This window comes from Gopherus flavomarginatus, chromosome 4 (assembly GCF_025201925.1).
Source record: "Gopherus flavomarginatus isolate rGopFla2 chromosome 4, rGopFla2.mat.asm, whole genome shotgun sequence".
Classification (NCBI taxonomy): Eukaryota; Metazoa; Chordata; order Testudines; family Testudinidae; genus Gopherus; species Gopherus flavomarginatus.
This window is the reverse complement of record NC_066620.1, coordinates 59,236,034-59,261,184: the sequence shown is the minus strand read 5'-3', so window position 1 is coordinate 59,261,184 and position 25,151 is coordinate 59,236,034. Positions and strand designations below refer to the sequence as shown.

Below are 25,151 nucleotides of genomic sequence, written 5' to 3'. Positions count from 1 at the left end.
TGCTCGGCCGCCCAGAGCATTGCGCTGGCAGTGCGGCACACTGAGGCTGCGGGAGAGGGGAAACAGCAGAGGAGGGGCTGGGGGTAGCCCCCGGGTCAGGAGCTCAGGGGCCGGGCAGGAGGGTCCTGCCAGCCGTAGTTTGCCCACCTCTGCTTTAGAGAAGCAGAGCATGATCATTTCCAGTTCTGGTTAGAATCGTCATCCATTGAGAAGGTGGGGAATGTAGAAATAGAACTAAGTTTCTGGCTTTGAGAATGAAGAGTACTTGTGGCATTTTAGTGACTAACAAATTTATTTGGGCATAAGCTTTCCTGGGCTAAAACCCACTTCATCGGATGCATGCAGTGGAAAATACAGTAAGAAGATATATATAAACAGAGAACATGAAAAAATGGGTGTTGCCATACCAGCTATAACAAGACTAATCAATTAAAGTGGGCTATTAGCAGCAGGAGAAAAAAAAAACCTTTGTAGTGTTAATCAGGATTACCCATTTCCAACAGTAGACAAGAAGGTGTGAGTAACAGTAGGGGGGAAAATTAGCATGGGCCACTCTTTCTGGCTTTGGTGCATTTCCCAAACTGGAGTGCATTTGTGCTTCAAAATGTGCTGTGCTTTCTGCTGTGCATCAGTAACTTGCTTAAGAGAAGGCAAAAACTGAAGATGGGTTTGTGCTACAAAGTTCAGTACAGGATTTTGGTTCAGTCCAGGGTAGAGACAAGAGACCTGTCATGACATTCAGCTGCGGGGGTCTTTAGATCTGGGGTTTTGCTCTGGGACCATCTCTAGCCTCTTCATTAAATAATGTAAAATTCGTTAAGTCTCGTATGCAGTAAGTCTGTTCAGTTTCTTGGCTTTCGCTGTACATATTGGATGTCACAGTTCTTCTGATCTCATGACAAATATTGCAGCAGGCATGTAACACTGAAGAGGGCTGCTCCTTTCCTGTTCAGAGACTATACAGCACAACAGCAAGCACTAATCTATCCTGGTGACTGACTGTAGCACTTACACTGAAATCAGCTTGGGGATGACCTATTCTAATTCTTTTAAGAGTCTGAAGATTGTATTCCAAGCAGAAGCTTAGGGCCACCCCAGAAGGAGAGTGCAGAGGGAAGGTGAGGAAGGAGAATGTTATGGTTCATGGCCATATCTTGGTCCCTGTGCACAGCCCAAACAAATGGGATTGTGCAGAGGAGCTGGGCAGGGTGATGCAGGTATCACCTTCAACCCGGAGGCAGGGCCTTTGCTGTAGTGTCCTTGGTCTGTTAAACTACCTCAGGTGGGTTTTGGCAATCCTTCTCCACCCTCATATCTCCCCTTCCCCTTCCCCACCCCCGGATCTGCTTTGGAGGCCTGTGAACAGCTGTGCCGTAGCTGCTAGGCCCTGTAATAGAGCATGCTCTGCATACTTTTCTCGAATACGAGTACAAAGATACAGCTTGGCTGCTGAGGGACACATCAGAGGAGGTGGATGGATGGAAAACAAAGTGATTTCGTTAATATTTTTATTCTTTCATTTACTCTGTATTCAGATCCCTTTTCAGTATAAATGAATATAATTATTCTTACTGCTACTTGCATTAATTCTGCTAAACATATGAAATCTAGGAAAGGATCATGTTTATCCATCTTTTAACAACTCTGTAGAATTAAGGATTTGTTGTTTTGCCTTGGAAATATGATAAACTGACTTTTGAGCTTTCCCAGCAGAGTCAGCTGCAGGGAAGTTAGTGTCTGAAACACTTTGGGCCTGACTCTTTTCTCACCCCCTACTGGTTTTACACTAATGTAGCCCATTGACTTCAGTGGAATTATTCCTGATTACCAGCAGCATGAGAGGAGAATGTGTCTTCAGCTTTGTTATTTTGAGGAAATAAAACTCTGTGGTTGCTGAGCTGGCAAATTTCATTTTCATTTGGAGTTCTTTCCAGTGCTGAAAGCACACATCTCGTGACCTGTATGTTAAGTGGCTGTTTCTTGGATGCACATGCTGGTTCTCTCCAGTGAGTTGTGTGTGAATCTCGCTGTATTATCTCAGCTGTAATTTTTCCTCCCCTCCAGTCCCAATCAGATTTTTAAAGGAGTGACCAAGGTTTCCCACGGATTATAAGAATTCAGCACAGCGTCTTTTCTTTCTTATAGAACTGGGACAAAATCAGAATCTGATCTGAGGCCACAGGACTGGTGGTTCAGATAAAATAAATCCTGAACCCAAAGCACTCAAGATTTGTTTTTTGGGCAGACAACCCAAAGGAAAACCAGGCTTCTCTGCTCACTCTGACCATAGAGTCATACAAATGAAGAGCTGGAAGGGACCTCAAGAGGCCCTCAAGTCTAGCCCCCCTGTGCTGAGGCAGGACCAAGTAAACCTTAGACCATCCCTCACAGGTGTTTGTCCAACTTGTTCTTAAAAATCTCCAAGGAAGTCGATTCCACAACTTCCCTTGGAAGCATATTCCAGAACTTACTATCATTATTGTTAGAAAGTTCTTCCTAATAGCTAACCTAAATCTCTCTTACCCCACTGATATTCCAGCCCAAGGGAGGCTGACTTAACTCCAGCCACTGCATTAGCCCTGGGGCCACTGCTTCAGGGGCCTGGGGCCAGCCACCTGCTCCGGCGGTTCAAGGGTCGCTGCTCTGCTGGCCCTGGGGCTGACTACTGGCCAGCTGCTCTTGTGGCAGGGGCTGACAGCCTCTGGTCCAGCACTTCGGGGGCTGACCCACTCCCGGCCGCTGCTTCAGCCCTTGGGCCACTGCTCCACCAGTCCTGGGGCTGACAGCTGGGCTGACAGCTGCTCCAGCCATGCCCCGGAAGAAGTCCTGGAGGTCCCGGAATCATATCCGTAGCATTTTACAAAAGTAGGTAAGGATTATTATCCCCATTTTACAGATGGAGGTACAGAGAAGTTTAGCTGACTGGCCCAGGCTTCCATGTAAGCCAGTAGCAGAATCTCAACTAAAAATCAGGTCTCCTGACTCCCAGACCCATCCTCTAACCATTAGATCACACTGCCATCCTCAAAAGGAGATATAAGCCAATTGATTTGGATAGTATGAGAACCTGCTGACCCTGGTGCAGTAAATCAGTTCTCCCTTTGAAACAGTCCCCTGCAGGCTTGACTCCTTTTGCAGGCTGGGGCCTAGCAGGTATGGTTGGATCATAGAATCATAGAAGATTAGGGTTGGAAGGACTTCAGGTCATCTAGTCCACCCTCCCCATCAGCCCCCCGCTCAAAACAGACCAATCCCCAACTAAATCACCCCAGCCTGGGCTTTGTCAAGCCTGATCTTAAAAATCTCCAAGGGTGGAGATTCCATATCATGCTTTTGCTCCTTTTTTAATGTTCCTGGGCTTCCCCATTTTGTTGTGCCCCAGGGTATGTGACATACCATTGAGCCTCCAAATGCTCCATTGGGCACCCCTCTTCTCTAGTACAGATTCCACCCGCCATTCGCACCCAGGCTCTCAGTCACCTTGTCCTCTAGCAGAACTCCTCCACCGGCCTTATCACTCAAATGGCCTCCATTTCTCATTGGCTGGACACAATTTTCAGTCATGTCCACCAAAGCAGAGAGAGAGAGAGGCCATTTCCCAAACAGACCACGCATCCTGGGCCACTTCACCCCTGATATCAAACACTTAAAAAAAGAAAAAAAAAAAGCTTCTTATAGCCCTTCCTTACACATGTTTGAATACATCTCATCGCATGGAAAGGACAGTCCCTGACTGATGTAAATAGGCATAGCTACACTAAAATCCATAGACCTACAGAGATTTAGGCTGAGCTGAGGATCTGGCCTCAAACATTCACTTCATCTGTGCTGGTGCCTGTTTATTTCTAAAGTGACCCATCAAGATGGCTGTAGCCATCAGCAGCTTGCTAGATCAACACTGTCATGTGGTTTTTTTTTTAAATTACTTTATTTTCTTTAAGGCAACTGACCTTCGCTGGGTGCAATGACGGAAACGTGCCAAGACATCCTGCTGACGATCTTGGAGGAGCTGGTAGAGGGATAGAGAAAGAAGTTTAAATTGAAACTCAGTGACACTGAACTGAGGAAGGGCTATGCAAACATTCCCAAGGGACATCTGGAGAAAGCTGATGTAACGCACATGGTTGATCTGCTGATTAGATACTACCAACAGGAGTATGCTGTGGAGGTGGTGATAAATGTGCTTCATCAAATCAATTATAAGGATCTGGCTGAAAGGTTGAGAAGAAAGTCAGCTGAAGGTGGGTGGTGATTAGGATGATCCTCGTCCTTTCCTAACCCCTGTCTGTAAGTATAGAGAGAGATGAAAGGTAGGAGCTGGATTCTGTGTTTTAGTGCAGCCCTGTGGCATTGCAGTCCTGGTGCAAGGTGGCCCTAAAGCCACAGGAGATTGTCCTGGTGTAGGGTGATCCTTCAGCGGCACAGACCCTTGCCTTCTCCAATATAAACACATAGCAATGTCTATGTTTAAAAAACAAATCCCCCCAAAACAAAACACTCCACGGCACATCCAACTTCCCCCCTGGAGAGAGGCTGAGAGAGAGAACAAACCACACATGGGAGATGTTAGTAATCTCAATGCACTACTGGGAGGTGTTCTGGTGCTGTGATGACAAGGGAGGTATCAGAACGTAGTCAGAAGGCTTTAGTGGCTCCTAGGCTCCTTCTGCTCCTGGCTGCTAATGGAAGGGGCTTCCTTGTACCCTAACAATCTCTAGTTGTCATACTAGCCCTCGAGGCCATCTTCAAACTCCTTGCTGGATTGCACTGTGAATTTTTTAGACGCAGTTCCAGATCTGGGCCCATATGTCTGTATCATTATAGAGTTGTCATAGATATGACATATATACTCTGTTGATAGCACGTCCGGGAATCAAGACATGATGAGATGTGTCTTTTCTTTCAGTATGGAAAACCAGACCTGTTTCTGTAAAGCCCCCTGACATCGGTAAGTTTGTGCACTAGTTCATACTGTTGAAAAACTACATGGGTATCAATCTTCTTAAGACCAGATTTTTCTTTTAACACTGAGGACTAGCAAAGTGATATGAAATACAGTGGCTCATGCATGAATGTGCTTGAATTCAGTGCAACTCCATTTACAGTAAAGTAAAATGGAAGATCAGAATGCATCAAAATGTTCAGCTCCCAAGTCTGCTTATACTGAAACTTCCTCTTAGACTGAATTGGTTCAGTGGAAACAAAATGGCTTTGCTCTGAGAGAGTTCCTGCCAGGTAGGATGTGCCAGGTATTTGCACAGTACAGTTTGTCTAGATGTAAATCTGAAATGGATTTTGAGAAGATCTCTGAACTGTAAGAAAATTGGATCCACATCTGAGCTTTGCAGTTCAAGTCATCTTTACTGTAAAATGTCCTCTAAAAATGACTGTTTCTGTCATATTGATATATTTAAGGATATGTTCTTAAATGGACTAGAATTCTGGTAAACTGTTCTCTTCTCTTTTCCAGACCACAGAGCGAACTATATGGCCTCTGTGAAGGAAAAATTTAGAAGAGTGAAGGATTATAATTCCAGGCCAGGAGAATGGGTGTCTTTGGAAGACCGCTACACAAAGCTCTTTATAGTAAAAAAACACTATCAAGCAGAAGATAAAGAACATGAGCTACTGTCTAGAGGAAAAAGACACATGGATATCATGAGGAAGCCGAGCAGCTTTGCGGATTCCCATGTTAATGTGGAACACCTTTTTGACACATTATCAGATGGCACAATAACCAGAAAAGTGATCTTACAAGGAATAGCAGGGATTGGAAAGACCGCTACAGTTGGCAAAATTATGTATGATTGGTCATCTGGGAGGCTTTACGGGGGCAGATTTTATTATGTTTTTCATTGGAGCTGCAGGGAGCTAAACCAAAGAACAGAAAAACTGAGCCTAGCTCAATTAATTTTACAAAACTGGGGACATCCAAAGCCAGAGATAGGGGAAATTTTATCTTACCCAGAAAAAGTCTTGTTCATCATCGACGGCTTTGATGAACTCAGGTTTCCTGAGGATTATGATAAAAGTAAAAACTTATCCTGTGATTTGGACATGCCTCACTCAACAGCAGTGGCTGTGGTGGAAAGTCTCCTCAGCAGCCAGAGCCTTTCAGAAGCATGCCTTCTTGTCACAACGAGACCCTTAGCCATAGGAATGCTGGAGACCCATATGAAAGCTGACCTCTGGGCAGAGATTGTGGGCTTCTTGGAGGAAGACAGAAAGGAGTTTTTCAAGAAGTTCTTCAAAGAAAGAAAATGATGTAGTGTTCACCATGTGTTTTGTTCCCCTCATCTGCTGGATTGTCTGTACAACCCTGAACCTTCAATTGAGGTATAGCAAAGAGCTCGATCAGAAGGTGAGCACAACCACCGAAATATTTACCTATTTTGTGGCCACTTTATTGCAGTCCCATGGTCGCACACAGACATCCACACAAGACCTTTTTCACAACCTTGGATCATTGGCCTATGGCGGTGTGAGGGACCAGAAAGTGCTGTTTGATAAGAGTATGCTGAGAAAGTGTAACTTGGAGGTGTCAAAAGGTCCATCAACTTTCCTCACAGAATTGCTGCAGGCAGACATTTTTGTGGAAACTATCTATAGCTTTGTGCATTTGACTGTGCAGGAACTGTTTGCTGCCTTGTTCACCTTCTGGAACAAGGAGAAAGCTTCTGAGCTCTTGACAGAAGCCTTTGTGGTGAACAAAAGCCATTTGATCTTAACTGTTCGCTTTCTGTTTGGAATGAACAATGACAAGTCACTAAAGCCTTTGAAAAGGTACTATGAAACCAGCATGGGCATCTCAAAGGATGAGCTGCTGAAATGGACTAAGAAAGCATTGCTTATTTGCCAGGAACAGGGCGAGGAGAGCCGTCTCCTCCTGGAGCTGTTGCATTGTTTGTTTGAGATTCAGGATGAGGAGTTGTCAGAAGTGCTTTGGAGGAGATGAAGGAAGTGGTCTTCCTGGAGAACAGCCTAGGACAGGATGACCAACAGGTGATCCTATACAGTTTGCAGCATGCCAAGGAATTCAGTCAGCTGAAATTGGGCAGTCTGAAAGAGAGAAACATGATCAATCTGGTTCCGTTGCTAGGGAAATGCAAACAGATCCAGTAAGTACCATCAATGTGACCAAACTTCAGCAGAGTTCACAATATTCTGATCTCACTTGTCTCAGTGTGAACAAGGAGTAACTTCACAGAAGCCAGTGGAGTTACACTGCTATTAGTGAGGTCAGAATCGGGCCCAATAATGTTAATAAGGTGAAACCCACGGCAAAATTTTGCCTGAAAAATCCTTGTTACTTGTGGTTCTATATGAGCCAGCAAGAAACCTCACAGAATAAGTTGAGTTTTCAGGGTTTGCAGTTAAACAGCGCTTCCACACATCTGGACTCCTTGGATATGTCCACTTCGGAGCTGGAAACATCCAGACAACATGCCAGCTCCACTCGTGCTCGTGTGCTAATATTAGCAAAGTATCCAAGCCCGCCGCCCCTTTGGGTCCATACTTGGGATACTAGTCCATGCCGCCACCTATGTCCCAATGTCCACATTGCTATTTTTGGCATGCTAGCTTGAGAAAAGCTAGCATGTGTCTGTCTACCTGGGCTGAGAGACACACTCCCAGCTGCAGTGTAGACATATCCATTGGGAGACAGTAAGCATGGAAAGCCTCAGTGTCATTTTTAGTCACTTTTCAGAGAGCTTCATATTAAGACCCTTGTCCAAACATATTCAGGTATCTGCCCTCTTCTTCTCTTCACTTGTCTCCAGTGCTCATCCTTCATCCCAGCCCAACCAAATCCTCGTCCTTTCCTTCCCATCCTTACCCTTCTCTCTTCCCAAATAGCACTGCATCTCCAATGTCTAGCCTCCTGCTCCTCTTCTGTAACCCCTAAGTTCCACATCCTTCCCCTCCCATTCCCTTACCCCGACCAGGACACCTGCCTCTTCTGGTCCCATCATGGGATATCATCAGCTCCTCAGTCTCTCTACTCAGCCTAGATCCAATTGTTAATTCATAAACTACATACTGTGTAGTGCTCCTTCACTCTGATATTTTCTGTATCTGATATAAGACTACTACATATTGTACACTAGACCAAAACTCCATGGGAGTCCATTGCAATCATTCTTGTGATAACATCTGTCTCCGTGCTGAACGGTCTTCTGGATTAGCAGAGCATCTACTCCTGTAGCCTCCTATACAGATATTAACACTGCTAAATCTGTTTTTCTCCCTGTAGTTTTAACGCCTCTGGAATCTCATTGTCTACGGTACTCAAGGTGTGTGCTCACCTTTTACAAAAGCTTAGAATGACCAGACTGCATGTGGAGCACGAAGCAGAAGATGAAATGTATTTTACAGTGGAAGCGAGCTGTGAAAGGGGCCCTTGCACGTAAATACAACTATTTGTCCACTCACTCCTAGAGACAATCTAGAGAGAGAACCTTATCAGCAAACACTGCAGTATGGCTCCTATGGCTTTGGAGAGTGACTGTAGAATCATATGCTGTTTCTATAAAATGCAGCCAGAGCAGAATAGTTGTGCTCCTTTGATATCTGATGGCAAGAGAGTTGAAAGAGAAGCTAGCAATAGTGGACTTTCCAGTGGATAGTAGGATCTGGCCTTTCCATCTGTAGTCCCTTTCACACTCATATGGGATAAAAGTGATCATGAAATTAAATTCATGATTCTAAGGAATGGCAGGAGAGCAAACAGCAGAATAAAGACAATGGACTTTAGAAAACTCAGAGAATTGGTAGGTGAGATCCCATGGAAAAAACGTACAGGAGAGTTGATAGTTTTTCGAAGAGACATTATAAAGGACACAAGATCAAACTATCCCAGTGCATGGAGAAGATAGGAAGTAAGATAAGAGGCTGCTCTGGCTTAACCAGATCTTCAACAGCCTGGAACTCAAAAGAGTTATACAAAAAGTGGAAACTTGGTCAATTATGAAAGATAGATATAAAATTAAAACACAAGTATGTAGGGACAAAATTGGAAAGACCAAGGCAAAAAACAAGATTAAACTAGGGTAACTACATGAGAAGCCAGAGGAAGACCAAGGACAGAGTAGGTTCATTACTCAATCAGGACGGAAAGATAATAACAGAAAATACAGCAATGGCCTCGGTGTTAAATGCCTTTTTTGTTTTGTTTTGTTTTGTTTCAGTTTTCAACAAAAAAAGTTAGCAGTGATTGGATGATTAACCTAAGGAACATCAATGTAAATGAGGTAGAATCTGAGGCTAAAATAGGAATGGACACGTTAAGAATTACTTAGACAAGTTAGGCCAAGTCTACACTACAGGCCTATATCAGTATAATTACATTGCTCAGAGTGTGAAAAATCTACATTCCTGAGCAACGCAGTTATACAAACCAAACCCCCCGTGTAGACAGCACTATGTCAACGGGATAGTTTCTCCTGTTGACATAGCTACTGCCTCTCTGGGAGGTGCGTTAACGACACCAGTGGGAGAAGCTCTCCTGTTGGCATAGCAGCATCTTCACTAAAATGCTACATCGGTGCAGCTGCACTGCTGTAGCACAGTATGTGAAGACAGGCCCTTAAATGGCTTCAGATTGAAAGGGCCTGATGAAATATGGGCTACAGCACTAAAGAAATCTCTGAGCCATTAGCGATTATCTTTGAGAATTTGTGGAAGACAGGATAGATCCCAGAGGACTGGAAAAGGGTAAATATAGTGCTACTCCACGAAAAGGGGAATAAGGACAGACCAGTCATCTTAACTTCAGTATCCAGAAAGATGAGCAAATAATTAAACAATCAATTTGCAAACACCTAGAAAATAATAAGTTGATAAGTAGCAGTCAACATGGATTTGTCAAGAGCAAATCATGTCAAACTAATCTAATATCTTCTTTGAGAGGGTAATAAGCCTTATGGATAGGGAAAAGCAGTAGATGTGGTATATCTCACATGACTTTCTCATAAACAAACTAGGGAAATACAGCCTAGATGGAGCTATAAGGTGGACGCACAACTGGTTGGAAAAGCATGGTCAAAGAGTAGTTATCAATGGTTCACAATCAAGCTGGAAGGGCATATCAAGTGGGGTCCTGAAGGGAATTGTCCTAGGTCTGGTTCTATTCAATATCTTCATAATTTATTTGGATAATGGAGCACACTTATAAAGTTTATGGATGATTCCAATCTGGGAGGGGTACAAGTGCTTTGGAGGACAGGTTTAGAATTCAAACTGATCTTGACAAACTGGAGTAATGATCTGAAACAAATAGGATGAAATTCAATAAGGAAAAATGCAAAGTACTCCACTTAGGCAGGAATAATCAGCTGCACAAATATAGGGGAAATGATTGCCTAGGAAGGAAGACTGCAAAAAAGGATCTGAGGGTTATAGTGGATCATAAGCTTAATATGGGTCAACAATGCAATACTGCTGTAAAAAAAGTGAACATAATTCTGGGATGTATTTGCAGGACTGTTGTAAGCAAGACACAAGAAATAATTCTTCCACTCTACTCAGCATTGATAAAGCCTCAATTATAGTATTGTGTCCAGTTCTGGACACCATATTTGATGTGGACAAATTGGAGAAAGTTCAGAGGAGAGCAACAAAAATTATTCAGGGTCTAGAAAATATGGCCTATGAGGAAAGATTGAAAAAAAATGGGTTTGTTTAGTCTGAAGAAGAGAGGACTGGGGAGGACGGGACATAACAGTCTTCAAGTATGTAAAGACGGTATAAAGAGGAGGGTAATAAATTGTTCTCCTTAAGCACTAAGGACAGGACAAGAAGTAATGGGCTTAAATTTCAGCAAGGGAGATTTAGGTTAAACATTAAGAGAAACTTGCTAACTGTACAGGTAGTTGAGCTCTGGAATAAATTGCCTAGGGAGGATGTGGAATTTCCATCATTGGAGGTTCTTAAGAACAGATTCAACAAACACTTGTCATGGGTGGTCTAGATAAGACTTAGTTCTACCTCAGTGCAGGAGACTGGGCTAGATGACCTGTTGAGGTCCCTTCCTGTCCTACGTTTCTATGATAAAATCACATCTGTATTCAAAAGGACAGCCCTAGATTAATGCACCATGTAATTCCACTTAAGCCTTATTTTGGTGGGTTTAAATAGGATTTACTTGAGATGTAGAACTTATGCTGGCCCTCTGCACAGGGGAGAATTTCACCCAGCGAACTCCTGCATTCTAATCCCAGCGCTGCTGCTGAATCACTGCGAGGGGCTCTGGGCAAGTTACTTAACCTCACTGTCTCCATTTTGATTTATCTGTAACATGAGATGTATCTGTCATGAAGATGAATGCCTGTGAAGTGCATTAATGATGGAAAGCTCCATATATGTAAATGCTACATGTTATCATCATCTCTGTATTTTAATGAGATACCTAGCTCATGACAAAGTTTATCAGGCAGTAGTCCCAGTTGACAGCCCCATCTTAATTCTGCCAATGCATCACAAATGCAAGGTGCCCTGGTGGGGAAGAGCTGCTGTGTCATAGTTTGCTGCATGTTCACTCAGTCAGTGAAATTTCCACCCCATGCAGGGAGCCAGCACGAATCCTGTGCACCTCCTTGTTCCTCAGCACAGGTTGAATTTCATGCCTAGCTAGTGTTGGTCTCATCAAGATCATAGAGCTGTTTTGAATAGCAAAGCAATGTAAAGAATCATAGAACTGTAGGGTTAGAAGGGACCTCAAGGGTCATCTAGTCTAGCTGCCTGCCAAGATGCAGGATTTGTTGTGTCTCAGAGAAGTGGTATTCTAAATCATCATTTTGTTTTATTTGTCTTTGTAGTGAATGCAGATGATGGTGTTAGAAGTGACCTTCTTGAAAAGGAAAAGAAAAATTGGACTTTTTTTTTTACCCAGTTTTTCAAAAAAAAAAAGTGCATTTGGATTTTTTCCCTGTGCTTGCATTTATTTTGGAAATATCCAAATAGCAAATCTAGTTTTTCTCAGATTTCAGTGGAAGACCCATTGGAGGTCTCAGAGATACGGATAGTGATTCCTTTCGGCCCTTACTTGGTGGGCATGAGGTGTTAACAAAGAGAACATGTGTCTCTGTATTTGAGTTAAATAGCTAATAGTTAAAAGTCAGGTACTTTTATTAACCTGAATTTTTAAAAAAGTCACTTCTTCTCACAATGAGTTTTCACTTACATGGTATCTTTAATGGTGTAAGGCTAACAGTTCTCCAGTTGACCATAGAATCTTAGAGGAAGAATTGGGTAGATAAGATCTAAATTTCAATGTCATAACAGAAAAAAACATCGTTCATTTCAAAACACCATGTGGGTCTCCTTCATATATAAAATTATTCCTTTTAAAAGACCACTAGCCCAGTTGCCCCTCTCCCCCACTTCCTATTCCTTTGCTGGTCACCTCGGAGCAGTAAAACCATTCAATTTCATATTAGCCAAATGGAGACCACACTGGTTTTGCCCTGACATTTCTCATTTTATTTTCCTACTCTGTCAAAACCTCTAAGTAAGGTGATATCATTCTGCTTACAGAATAACTTTAGATAACCTTCCTGAAGACACTGCCATTGCGATTTGTGACCACGTTATTCCAGCTCACCCTGGCATTGTCACCCTTGATGTGAACGGGATTCGCGGAAGCAAGGAATTTGTAAATAGCCTGAAGAACAGTCTTCTGGACTCGGACTGCAGACTGGAATCAGTGGGGTAAATGGACATTTGTCATTTCAAGTTATCAGACAGACTCAGTAGTTCTCAGGGGACCTGCCATATCCTTCCTCTCATAGAAACTGAGCCAGGTTCTTCCTGAGGATAAGCATCCATTTATTTCAATTTCATATTTCAGCACAGAAGCAGGTTATCTTGTGAGGGTCAGGAAGGTGTTTACAGATGGTTTGATTCAATTTTATTTTCTGCCAAGCTTCAACATTGAGAATCCCAGACTCCAGGCTTTTCAGGACATCTGCCAACATCTTGCTACTTGCCATAGCCCGAGAAAATTCCTCTTATTCCGAAGGTATGAGGAGGATGAAATACACTTTGGATATGAGGCAAAGGATGAGGAGAAGAGTGGCAACAGGTACATTTTAATTTATTCTTCTTCCTTTGTCTCTTGTTGAAATAATAGGAGGATGGGGATGTTACTGGGACCTCAAGAAGTGGATCTAGCTTTAATAAAATAACGTCACAGGAGCTTTCTTTATAGGGGGTTTACATATATTTTCATCCTTCCCTGAACTAAGACAGAACATAGTCAAAGCCTAAAAAAATGGAGAGATTGCACACTGAAACCTCTGGCTGTGAAATTTCAATCTTCTCAGGTTTTGTCTCCGCATATGAGGGTGAACAGTCCCAGCATCCAGATTCAGAGTACCTGTAGCATTCAGCATGTAAATGGACTGCCTAAAAGTTCCAATATCCTGGTCTCAACTTTCTGATTTGATTATCCTGGTTTTAGTTCATAAGGTAGCAGTCCCATTTGACAGACTTCAGCCTGACCAGCATACATAAGGCACCCCTGTTTCAGAATACAACACACCCCTGCCCTGGCCCAGACTCCACTTTCCTCACCATGCCTCGCATATTTTTTTCAAGATCAAATCAGGGCAATTAATTCCTGCTTTTTGTGGCTAATTCTTGTCATGGCAACCTCCCACTTATTTCCAGGTCTCAGCACTCTGAGACTCTGGAACTAATTTAATTCCCAGAGAAAGGGAAAAAGGAACTAGCACAGGAAACGTCTGCAGAATAAATAGACATAAAGAATGGGATGAGGGAGGGAGAGAGCAGACAGTCTCTCAAACTCTATTTGTATCCATTTACTCAGGCCTTGTCTACACTATGCAGTTTTTTTATGCAAGTTATGCCGACATAAAACCACTGCTTTAATTAAACTGCTGTTGCATGTCCTCACTATGCTCCTTGTGTTGGTGGAGCGTATCCACACTAGTAGCTCTTGCATCGACACAGAAAGCAGCGCACTATGGGTAGCTATCCCACTGTGCGTCTGGCCATAGGGTGCTTTGGGAAGGGTTTGTACACCCCTCCCCCCCATCAGTCTCCGCCTCTTTCCCTGGCTCTGCGCAGCAGTATTCCCTCCACCCCCCACAGCAGTGGCCTGCCCTGCCTTCCTTGTTGCAGTGTTCCTAGTGCTGGGGAGAGCAGGATTCCACAATAATGACTTTGTGATTCCCTCCAAGTTCTCCCACAGCTTCCTCTTTGCACAGAGCAAGATGATCTACCCCTTCCCTGTAGTCCAGGGATGAGTGTGTTTGCTGCCAGGAGCCAGCGTACTCAACTGGACAGTAGCTATGTGAGCTCTCCATGCTGAGGAATGTCAACACTTCCCTAGGGTTTTGAAAGAGGAGGGTGCATGCCTGTGTAGCTGGATACAGGGCAGTGGTATTCAAAACAGTGAGCAGAGTGGTCACAGCGAGTATTGTGGGATACTTCCTGGAGGTCAATTACAGTGATTTAACAAATTCAGTGTCTACACTGATGCTTTGTCTCCTAACTTTGCCGCCAAACGCTCTATGCCATCAGGGTGGTTTTATTTTGTAGCCAAATGGGAGTTTTGCTGCCAAAAGTAGCCTTGTGGTATGCATGCCTCTAGCTTGAGAACATCAAGTGGGAGACAGTTACATTTTTTGGAGTCATCTAGTTGAGATGTGGTGAATAGAACCAGATTTCTGAACGTATAGTCTCATCTGAAAGGTTGTTTAACATTAAAGTAAAAATGCCTGACCAGCACGATTGGTCTGCAGTGATCTTCTTTAGGCTCCTCAGAAGGTCTAAATAATGAACCTTAGTTCAACAGAGTGCTGATGAGCTTCGTCAGACAGTACCACAAAACAACCACCAAACCATGCAAAGTAAATTCTTCATGAACCGACTCCCTTCCAGTGGACCTTCTGTAGCATTAGCATGTCCCCTAAGGCAGTATGTAACCCATGCCCACTCAGTGTAGTGCTTTGTCCTCTTTTAGTGGTGACTGACCTACACACCAGCAGTGCAGATTAGGTTCCTAAAGCATTTCAGGCATTGACACACCTACCCAGGAACTTATTTGTACTTTCAACCTTAACTTCATCCGAGCAATATTGGGTGGGTTGGTTGGTTGGTTTTTGGTCAAGAATACGTAAATATAGATGTAGAAATACTAGAAACATGGGCAAAACTTAACCAAGTGAGATTCTGTTTGAAAACATGCAAATGAATACATCTGGGGGAAATAATCTGAAACAGAGATGTTCAACGGTCAGGAAATGGTCATGCTAAAAGAGACCTGAGAAAGAAAGGAGAGCAATTTAGACATGAGTTTGCAGTATGGTATGATAGAAAAGGGCAGTGCAATTTTGGGGGCTGCGTACACAGAGGCATCATACCCTAGGATTTTCAGACACTAAGCTTCTTTAAATTTGTAATTTGAGTCACTGTAAAGTTATTGTTATGAATAATAGTTGATTAAAATAATGACATTTCTATTGCTCCTTTCACCAGATTATCTCCAGATAGGCAAACAACTGTGGAAGAAGAAATGCAAAAGCCATGCAGTAATTCTTTTAGCACCTCTTTTCTATAGTTATCACGTAATCTTTTTCACTTTCTTTTATCCAGACTCCAAAAGAAAAAGAAGACTCAGAAGAGAAAGAGAAAGAATGAGGCACTGAAAAAGTGTTTTCCCTGGCCATGTTTAATAAGGAAAACGAGAGAGAAAAAGGAAAAGAAAAAGGACTGCATGTAACTATTCTCTTCCCCTATTTCATGGGTCTTTCTCGAAATATTTTCAATAGTTCAGTGTAATAAGATAGAAGTCCCTGAATATATTTACCCACAAAGGGGCAGATACCAGATCCAAATGAGATTAAACGATATACTGTTGTAAGGAAAAAATAAACTGCAGAAGAACTTGAATCAAAACCTATGCATGAACTTCAGGGAATTTCAGACCTGGTTCCAAACTTCATGATTTGTGCCCATCGCTATATTAAGTAAACCTAAATCCAGGATCTGCAATCCCACAAAGTTTGGGAACATCTAGATCCAAATTTTGCAGTTCAGTCCCATCTCTGAAATAATGGCAGAGAAGAAAGAAAAAATGTTTCTTTAGTTATTTTCCTTGATCAGATTATTATTATTATTTGTTTGCAACAGTGCCCATAATGTGCTAGGCAGAGCTGTGAGAAATTGTTTGTACAAAACTTTTTTTGGGCAGAAAATACAGATTTGGGGAGACGGAGACATTTCATCAATTCATTTTGATGTATTTTGTTTCAACATTTTCTAAACAAAATGTTTAAATGTTTTGGTTTAAAACAACTTTTTAATTCAAATTTCCTTTTAATATTTTTTTTAAATATGTGAAATGCTCAAAAACGAAACAAAATGTTTCATTTTGGGTTGAATGAAACCCAAAATAATTGTTCAATCTGAAATAATTTTTCCAGCTTTTCAATTTGCTTAAAATTTTATTTTGACTCTATTTAAACTAATTTTTTTTCCATTTTTTTGGAAATGCCAGTCAACCAGAAAATCCATTATTCTCCCACCTCTTGTGCTAGGTGCTTTCTAGACATACAAAAGGGACAGCCTCTGTCCCAAGGCCCTCACAGACTAAGGGCAGACAAACAAGTAGACAGAGATCAGGGAAGAGGGGCAACAAAATGGATTTTTCTATACAAATCAATAAGATTTGCTAAAAGTAGCATGGCTGGTGTGTTTTAAGAGGAACTTGAAAATGGAGAGGGCAGGGGCCTAGCATGAGTTCAGGAGAACTGAATGGCATGGAGATGATTGTTTGAGGTGGGTGGACAAAGGCAGTTTAACTGTTGAAGTGGAGGGAAAAGAGAAGATGCATATCTTGACAAGGGCGGGCTGCTTAATACAGAACCTTGAAGGAGGATCATGTATCATGTCAGCTCTTCCTCTATGGGTTCTCTTCCTGACTCTGCTATACTATTGGTGTGACTCTGGGCTTTCACTTATGCCCAAATTTTCTGAATTGTTCTGTAATTTTTAGATGCTCAGTTTTTGGGTACTCAGATTGAGACTCCCTCTGGGCCTGATTTTCAGAGAAGCCAAGTGCCTATAGCTCCAGTTGACGTGAATGAGAGCTGTGGGTGCTTGGCTGCTCTGAAAATCCGGCTCTAAGTGTTCCAAGTTGGGCATCCAAAACAAACGGCCAATTTTGAATATTTTGGCCTTAACTGCTTTGTGCCTCCATTTCCCCAGCTACTTTGGCAGAGTGCTTAGAGATACTCAGGTGGGAAGTGCTACCGGTGGGAAAAGAGTTTTTGTTTTTATTTATTGTTATTTCTTTTACTGTTAAAATCTGCTTTTTCTATTAGTGCTGTCCTCTCCTGTCTCCCTGAAGAGTATTTTCTTGAGCTCACCAAGTGGGTCACCTCCACGTTCATTCCACTAATCTTGTGCCTGGATGAAAATTCCATCAATGATGAGCAGATGAAAACAATATGCGAAAATCTGAACAGTACTGATTATCAGCTTCAGTCACTGAGGTGAACAGAATCTTCTACAGCGTCTTCCTGATATCCAGGATAGGAAAATAGGAATCTGCCAGAATTGCCAGGACCAGACCAGTTCTCCATTTGGTTCAAACAATGAGGAGTCCTTGTGGCATCTTAGAGACTAACAAATTTATTTGGGCATAAGCGTTCGTGGGCTAAAACCCACTTCATTAGATGCACGGAGTGAAAAATACAGTAAGCAGAATATATATTCTAGCACATGAAAAGATGGGAATTGCCTTACCAGGTGGATGGTCAGTGCTAACTAGCCAATTGAGTTAAGGTGGAGGGTAAGGCAAGTCCCATGAAAGCTTATGCCCAAATAAATTTGTTAGTCTCGAAGGTAAAACCAACACAGCTACCGCTCTGAAACCTGTCACCATTTGATTCAGTGTCCTGTCGCTGACAGTGACCCATACTAGATGCTTCTGAGGGATGAAATTTACACCAGCTGAGGATCTAGCCCCCAGTCTGATTTTCATTAAGGTATTACACAGTGAATACTCACCAGTGGGAATTACTCTGAGTTGTTTGTAATGAGAGAGCCAGCGGTTGGTAGGGGCTCTAAAAAATACATGTCCATGTAAGTTCAGAATATTTGCTACAGCAGTCGTCCCTCTCCAGTTTGAAGTCTGGACTATCTCCGTCTATTGCTGTCTTTCAGTCCAGGGATTGTTTAATCTTTTCTCCTTGTATCTTTCTTTTTAAAGCCTTCGCTCTTGCAGCATAACCCACGAGAGCATGACTAATATCTGCTCGCTATTCTTCTGCAACACAGCAGTCTCCTTGGACCTGCAGAGCAACCCCGTGGGGGATGAAGGAGTTAAAATACTTGCGGCGTACCTGAAGAGTAAAAGTTGCTACCTAGAAAAACTGAGGTACACTCAGAGACAGATGCTCTGGTGGAACCATTGATATGAAAAACTGAGCACTGTAACTAGCACTTAGGGTGGTATCCACTAGCTTCAAAGCATAGTTACTGACATGGGCTCTGGTCCTGCAAATATTTATTCATGTGCTTAACTTTACAAACCATTTAAATGGGACTGCTTTTGGTAGGCAAGGTAAGCATGTGCCTGTGGCTTGGGCTACACTAGAAAATTGTCGCGTTATCTACATCTCTCAGCGGTGTGAAAAATTCCCCCCCACCCCAAGCAATATAGTTAAGCCGACCTAACCCCCAGTGTAGACAGCGCTAGATCAATGGAAGAATTTTTCCATCAGCCTCGCTACTGCCTATCAGGGAGGTGGATTAACTACAGCAACAGGAAAATCCCTCCTGTGGGCTTAGGTAGTATCTTCTCTGAGTGTTGGCAGGATTGGGGCCACAGTCTAAGAAATGAAGGGTCAGAAGATGGCCAGCAGAGAATTTGCTGTGTGCAAGGAGCTCTTTTGCTGGCCAAGGCTGCCTCCCTCAGATTGGCAGAAGGGTTCTTGGGATAGGGCACGGGCGGGATAGGGTTGAGGAGGCAGGGCAGAGTGGAGCCCTTCTGCACCCAGTCCTCTGAGACCTGAGCAGAAGACACACATCAGTTCAACTTTTCTTTTGTGGTTATTTCAGCTTATCAAGTGCTGATCTCACAGAAGACTGTGTCCCTGCCATCACCTCTCTGTTTTCCCAGAAGAACACCCTGATTTGGCTTGACCTGAGCTTTAATATCCTTGGAGATGGTGGAGTGAAAGCCTTGTGCTCTGCCCTGAAAGATAAGGAGAGCCATCTTGAGAAGCTAATGTACGTCCAAGCTCTATTCTTTTTTCTTTTCATTTTGTTTATGCCATAAAGAGTCCTGGGTGGGTTGTTTACAAAACCGTAATGCACCCCGTAATTCTTCATTTTCATCATGGTTTCAGTGATTTCAGGCAGCAATTAGGTTTTCAAGGTCTCTGATTCTGAGTCTTTCCTCTTTCTCCCTATTGTGTAGCCTTGAAGACAATGGCATCACTAACAACTGTGAGCAGGAACTCATCCAACTCATTGAAAACACCCTGTCTCTGAAATACCTGTGTTTGGATGATAATAAGTTTACATCCACCTCCAGAGCTCGCATCTATGATGTATGGGACAAGTATCTATGATGTATGGGACAAGTATCATGATGATGAGGAGGAGGTGGAGGAAGACTGACTGTGAATCGCAGGCACTGCGCTCAATTCTCCCTTCTTGGCTGTGAAGGTAGATGCAGATCTCGGGAACTTCAGTATATTACACAAACATGGTGCTAAGGAAAGGTACCAGAATGAAACCACTGGGATTTTTATAGTAAATTCTTTACACGCTGAAGAAAGTGCAACATGGGATGCAGCAGTGCAATCATTTCCTATACTGCTCTTCCCATGAGCCTCAACCCTGGCATGGATGGAGCATTTCTAAGGATGAGATGGTTACAGTCTCCATGCAACCCAGCCCTTGGCTTTTCGGATGTGACTGGCATAATGGGTGCCAAGCAGAGGTGATGGCAGAGAGAACAAAGGGAGCAGGAGGAAACACACCTATACAGACCCAGAATTTGAAATCTGAGTTTCAGAAATGACCTTATCAAGTGACCTGACATTTATAGATGGCAACTTTGCAAACTACAGTCACTTCAGAGCTGCAAGCTGGTGGTTGTTCATTACACTAAAAGAAACTAGGGCAAATAACTCTTGCTTGTGAGTAAATGTTTACTGGTTCTTGTCCATTACTGAGCAATACAGTGTAATATAAATAGTTTCAAAATTAAAGGATAATGCAAAACATCACCTGTTTCGCGTCCAGTTTCCAGATTGTGAGCTGAGATGTGAGTTGAGGACTCTTTGCAGCTTTGTTCCTTAGAAGCCCATGGAGATTTCCCTCAGTCAGTTAATTCTGCCGCTGTCAGGGTTAGTTCATGCAAACCCCAGGTCTGTACTTTTGGCTGTTCCCCCATGTCTCCATGAGGGCACTGAGCCAGGAACATGCAGTCAGGCCCTTTACATATCCATGCTGCCATAGGGATCAGGGTCTCACTTTCCAAGGCTGCCCAGAAACCAATTTCTCTACAAATCAAGGTACATCCATATGATAAGATGGCAACCCTGAAGGTGCCTCACCTTGAACTCATGATGCAGAATAAACTCTGTGACCAGCATGGTTGCGGGTCTTTCTCACTATGTGTGGCCTGGTAGTTCTGTTTTCTCAGTACGGCCTGGCCAAGGCCTGGATTTTTTTGTCAGTTATGCAAGTTTGAAAAAAATGCCTTGAAAATTGGTATATCTAAGGTCATTTTTAGATTCCCTGGGAATCTATACTGTGTGAGCATTTCATGTACTATGGGCTGGATAATAACAGGAGGATTCTGTTCTTATTAAACAAATCTGCCTCTTCATTAAAGCAACTGTTTATAGAACTATTCCAGCCACACTTTAACATTCCTAGCCATGTGCACACAGACTGACTTCCCAGTTTCTCCTCCAAACTCTTGTCGCCTGCAACCTATTCTCCTCCCTTCATGCTCCATGAGCGTTGCTACAATGAGAATTATAGATTCCAAGGCCAGAAGAGACCATTGTGATCATCTAGTCTGACATCCCATATAACATAGGCCATAGAATTTCACCCAGTAGTTCCTGGCCCAAAGACAGTCCTACAAAGAATCAAACCCAAGAATATTGACAATAAAAATAAATTCCTTAATGTTTTGCTTTTGACTGTAACTATCACAGCTCATAAAACATCATAGTCTGTAATCTCTGCAGCTCAATACAGTGTGAGACCTCTAATGCCTTGTAACTGGAACATGTAATGGGATTAGGACTAAAATGTACCAAGACAGCTAATTTTTCATTCACTATTAATATTTATAGGCTCTTCTAAATATATTTCACAAGTTTCAATAACAACCTAGTAACCTGATGTGGCATTTTAGCAATTTATAATCGCCTTCTGTAACAGGGATCTGAATTAATCTTTATACATCTCATTAGTATAGCTATCATAGATCTTTTACAAGGCAATTGGCTTTCAGCAGCCTTCATTTAATTTAATTTATTAATATCTCATTTATATTTCATATATGCTGTTTTAATTATTAAATTGCTTCATCTCAGAAACATAATTCTGTTATACAGCACCTACCCTGTGCTTTTAGAGCTTGAAAAATGTTAAAAGGCATTTTTGAAACAAGCAAAGGTTTTTGTTTGTTTAAAGTCAAGATCAATTTAATTTTGCTTCAGGTTCTTGTTTTTTAAAAAATCTGATCTTAATTTTGAGCCAGAGGTTCATAAAGTTTTTCTTAGCAAATTAAATTGATTTTTGTTCTTTTTTTTAAAATTTTTCTTTATTCTATCCTGATATAAACTTTTATAATAGAATTACAGAAATGCAAACTATACAGGGCAGAATTATCATTAGTAGAAGCAGCATTAAACATTGGGTGTTGGGGGGAGTGACCAATAAATAATCTTCTCCAATAGCACTATAGTAATATTCAGATCTTCTAGCCAGTGTAATAATTATGCTTATTAATTTCAGTGAATGATCTGAAGTACATGCCATTACAAATAATAATTCATATTCATAGAGCAGCCTTCATCCCAAGGATGCCAAAGCAGTTACACAAAATGCACCATGAGTCCTGCTCATCCCCTTCTTCCCATTAGTTCCACTGACCTCAATGGAACTAATCACGTGAATAGAGGCTGCAGAGCTGGACAGGACGCTGGGGCAGGCAGAGAGATATAAAGTGTTCAGCTGTTACTCTGGTGTCCTGTTCTAGAACTCCACTTAAAGATGCAGAGCTGTTTGCTAGCGGATGCTGGCAACCAGACTAGGTGGGGTCTCATTAGCACCAACTAAGGAGCATAAATACTGTAGTTTCAGAGTATCTTTGAGGCAGAAGAGAAACAAGAATAGGAACAAAGTGGTTCTGCAGAGACCGGAACAGCCAAGCTCATCTTGAGAGTATATTGTTAGTTAAATGAACAATAAAGACAAAGCCGAGGAAAGGAGTATGTTTGGACAATACCCAGGGCAATTGCTGTGTTAGGAGCAGAATGGGAGTGCCATCCACTGAAACAGATGCTACACACAGTACCACTGAAATGGGGCCATCTCGGGGTAGGGGGGGGATGCAAGACAGGGTATCAAACAGCACACAGAGCATTGCACAACAGAGCAGGGAGAGACAGTTGTGACCATGGAGAACCAGGGATGTCCCATTCCAAAATATGTAATGAGATCTTGAGGGTCTGTTTTTCAGCACTAAGAGCAGCAAGCAAAGACCTAATCTGTGTGTAATTACTGTGACTGCCTGCATAGATTTGGGGATTTGAAGATGCTGTAACAGCAGTAAGTGTGCCTGCAGTTGCACATATTCCAAGGCACCTAAGCCCTGGAAAATCAGGCCTTTGAAATCCAGGTAGAGGAGACAAGACTTGATATTTTTAAATATCCCATCTGAAAAATCCACACGGCATGCACTCAACTTACTGTATCTACTTCAGGCTGGAAACGGGCTGAGTCCCCCTACCGTGGTTGGTGCCTGAGGTTTCACGGAGTCTAGGAATCCAGCTCTGATGCTGAGACCACCAAGCTCCATCCTGGAGAAAGAGCTTCCTCCTCTCACCGGAGTAATGTTCAGGCAAGAGGCCCAATCCTGCACCCACTGAGGTCAATGGGTATTTTGCCATTGACTTCTAATGAGAGCAGCCAATGAATACATCTCTGTAACAATGCCAGGGTCAGCTCCTTCTCTCCTCCAGGAAAACCAGGTGGGAGGAATTCTTGGCAAGAAGTGTTTCCTATCAGATTACTCCATGGTGGGTTTCTATCCCCCCTCCTCCTACAGCATATGCGGGTGGTTCCTTCCACCCTCGGGACCAGCAACTCCCTTGACAGGCACCAGAGGTAAAGGGCCACTGCTGCAGTCTCTGTTCCTCTGCACTGCCTCCTGGCCCCCTGCTGCTCTTCCCTGGCTCCGTCAGCAGCTTCCCCTAGCACCCTAAGCAGAAGGCATCCCATTCAGAAAGAAATGTTGTCCTAGGTATGTCATGTTCTGAGCAGAGTTCCCACAGGGAGGGAGGGATTTTGTGTGTGTGTGTGTGTGTGTGTGTGTGTGTGTGTGTGTGTGTGTGTGTGTGTGTGTGTGTGTGTGTGTGTGTGTGTGTGTGTGTGTGTGTGTGTGTGTGTGTGTGTGTCCCCATCTCTACCTCAGCCCCTTCCACCCCACTGTGTACAGATCCTCAGACCTAAGAAGGGTTCTCTGCAAGGCCCGGGGCAGTGTGGGAACAGGTGTGATGATCCATGCACAGCGATTCCCTCTATATGGAGAGCTGGGGTGCCTAATTGTCTTAACTCCTGCTAACAGGCTGTACTTGCTAATCATGCATGTGTCACTCTGCATTAAATCAGCTAGAGACACGAGTCTCCCTTGGGAGCTGTTTGCTGTGATGTGAGTAACCTCTATCAGCTAAAGCCCTCCTGTAGTGGAAGTTTTTAAACAATGCTGTGTGTTCTCTCCTGCCAGTAGCCAGCAGGGCAATGAGGGTGTTCTTTTCACGGTCACTTGCTGCTCTAGACCAGCACTTCTTAAACTTCATTGCACCATGACCCCCTTCTGACAACAAAAATTACTACAGGACCCTAGGAGGGTCATGGAGGGCCAGAGCAGGGGGGAAGGAGGGCCAAGCCAAAGCCCAAGCTAATCTCTGGCTGAGTTACTGAACTCTTCAAATCATGGTTTAGAGACTTCAAGTTACAGAGATGCCACCATTTACTCTTGTCCAGACCAGCAAGTGACCTGTGTTCCAGGCTGCAAAGGAAGGTGAAAACCCTCCAGGGTCTCTGGCAATCTGACTTGGGGTAAAATTCCTGGTCAACCCCAAATATGGTGATCAGTTAGCATGTGGGGGAGACCCACAAGCCAGCCACCTGGTAAAGAATTCCAATAACCCAGAGCCCTCTCCATGTAGTGTCTCCTTTCCAGCCGATGGAGATATTTGCCAATAGCAGATGTGGCTGTGCCAATGTAGGCAATCAAATCATCTGTGACCGGTGCCTTTTGAGTATTAAATACACTGCAGAATCCTTGGGCTTGAACTACTACGGCACCTCCTTTGAATACCACTGCAGCCAGTACAAAGGACTCTGGGCGTTAAAAACACCCGCTGTACCCAAGCAGTGAGAGGATCCCTTTAGAACTGAGGAAATGACAGTAAGAGGGCTGCTGAATTGGGTGGGTGACAGGGAAGAAGGGAGCAAGGAGTGATTGACTCAGGAAGGCATCAAATCCCATCTCCACCTACCAGACCGGGGGGCATCCACATTGAGCCCCCATGACACAAACCTGCAGGCAATGAGAACAAGCCCACGTGCACTGCTACTTGGTGGCTTCTGCAGCAACGTCAGCTCCCACGTTTGAGACTTTTCTAGTGTCAGTGCTGTAAGTTGTAGATTCCCTAGGGAAGCAATGGCAGCGAGCTCTTAAAATAGGGGGGATTGAAGGCCTTCGTGAGCCAGAGTGAGGTAAACCCTTGAGGTAAACAGCTCACAGCCATGATAGCTTTGCTTTTGCATGGCAATGTCATCAAAAGCAAAGGTGGGTGAAAGAAGCCCAACTGCTCCCTCTGCTGCTCATACCCAATATCTCATGGAGTCATGGCATGTTT

At 43.2% G+C, this 25,151-nt stretch overlaps 1 pseudogene; it reads left to right on the top strand.

The window, feature by feature from the left end:
• Positions 1–3,944: 3,944 nt before the first annotated feature.
• On the top strand, positions 3,945–21,399 carry LOC127048678 (NACHT, LRR and PYD domains-containing protein 3-like; annotated as a pseudogene).
• Positions 21,400–25,151: the final 3,752 nt, after the last annotated feature.